Source organism: Adiantum capillus-veneris, chromosome 27, assembly GCF_014529385.1.
Source record: "Adiantum capillus-veneris isolate H3 chromosome 27, ASM1452938v2, whole genome shotgun sequence".
NCBI classification, from domain to species: Eukaryota; Viridiplantae; Streptophyta; class Polypodiopsida; order Polypodiales; family Pteridaceae; genus Adiantum; species Adiantum capillus-veneris.
In genome coordinates, this window is record NC_140957.1 from 46,205,507 (window position 1) to 46,207,649 (window position 2,143).

The window sequence follows — 2,143 nt, forward strand, 5'->3', positions numbered from 1 at the left end:
CATGCTGTTAGAAAGGAGCTTCTTGAAAGAAGATACGATCATTTCCATTGTTGAAATTTCTTGTTGCCTTTAGAGAATGAAAGCCCTTCTAGTGTCAATGGACTCCCGGATATGTCGAAACACTACACAATGGGGTATAGAGAGACTTATCACACCTGTGGAAAGCCTATGTCTAAGCGGCACACAAAGCAAGCAACGGTGGTAGAAAGAGGCAGTTTTCTCTCACCAAAGATGTAGAGAGTCCTCACGAGCACTCAGGATTTCCCTCAATTTCTCTCACGGTTAGTCAACAACAATAACACGTATATATATATGTATGTATATATATGTGTGTGTGTGTGTGTATGTGTGTGTGTGTGTGTGTGTGTGTATAATATAGAAGGAACATATCTCTTCAATCAGAGGTTAAGACAAAACAAACGAATCTATCTTGAATTGCCAGAAATCTCTCTTCAGATCAAATTTAGAAAAGATCTTACAACCTTTTACTCTTTTGAGAAGATCATCTTTAAGCGATAGGGGAAAGGTACGAGGTTCTAGCCAATCATTTATAGGCTTATAATTTATGACAAGTCTCTTCGCCAGAGTAGTGCTTCTTAGCATCCCTTTCACCCAATCGACTAGATCTAGTGGAGGGATGAGCAGCATCTATGAGCAGAGACGAATCACCTCCTTCGCGATTGCAGCCTCAGTCTACACAGCACTTGGAGTGCAGTGCTCCATCGGCATATTAGACTTTCACGACACACCAAGGAGTGTCCCTACTTGTGATAACATACTTGGAGCATACCTGGAGTGGACGCAATGTCAAAATAACTAATATCTAATTCTCCTAAATGATTTTCTCATGTGAAACTCATCATTTAATATGGGGAAGTGCCAGGGGAGAAAAAGCTAGAATATTGGTTAAGCTGGAAAACTGGCCACAGTAGGGATCTAAAGGAGGGAAAATAGGGATCCACGGGGGGGGGGGGCATCTGCAAAAGAGCTATGTGCAACATTGGGCTCCAAATAGCTAACGGTTCAGCCCATTAAGACTTCCAAAATACTAAGCTTCCAAAATTCAAAGGTTGTGTCCAAAGGTCAAAGATTAGGAAATTTAGATGCTTTGTGTGTGTGTACAAAAGTCTTCACAAGTCCCTACATAGGAGGGGGGGGGGGGGGGGGGGGGGGGCATCTGCAAAAGAGCTATGTGCAACATTGGGCTCCAAATAGCTAACGGTTCAGCCCATTAAGACTTCCAAAATGCTAAGCTTCCAAAATTCAAAGGTTGTGTCCAAAGGTCAAAGATTAGGAAATTTAGATGCTTTGTGTGTGTGTACAAAAGTCTTCACAAGTCCCTACATAGGAGGGAGAGAGACCAAGAAGTAGGGAATGAGAGAGAAACACACACACACACTCACAAGCTTCATTTGTACACAAGGGGAAAGAGGGACACATGTCAGCTCCCTAGGCCAGATGCCTAAAAGGTGTACTCAAATCCTATTGGATGGCCATGGAGGTGTACGAATGAGAATTAGGCTAGAGTAAATCTAGTTTACTTAATTTAAAATCACTTCATAAAAGAACCAATAGGAATTAAGCTCTCTAGAAGACTATTTGACAGTCTCCCAAGGGGTCCAATGAGCATTCAATAGCCGATTGGCTTGCCTGATTCCTATTGGCAGGAGGCAAAGGGGTCCAATGAGATTTTAATTGAAATAATTTATTAACTAAAGCTCTCACAAAAGAGGAAAGGGGAACACATGTCAGAAGACTATCACTTATGATACTTAACTTTTATTGGCTAAGCTGGGAGAGGTCCAATGAGGTGCTAACAAGAGGGGTCGACCAAGAGAGAGAGGGGGCTGATTTTTTAAAGGCAAATATCCACACACATGCACAGTAGCTCATGTGTAGAGTAAGAATACTCTCTCTCTCTTCTCAAGCTTTAATGGAAAGCTTATCACCTACTCCAAGCTTGTGAGAAGGGAGGCCTACACCAACAACTCTTGGATTTATGATGCAAATCCAGCCAAGAGCCAAGCTTCAATGCATGCTCATCTCCTCTACCATGCTAATTACTAAGCTAAGCTATGCTATTATGAGTGATTATGTGAGGAGATGTACATCTTTCTCATAAAACTACTCCTTCTTTCTCTCA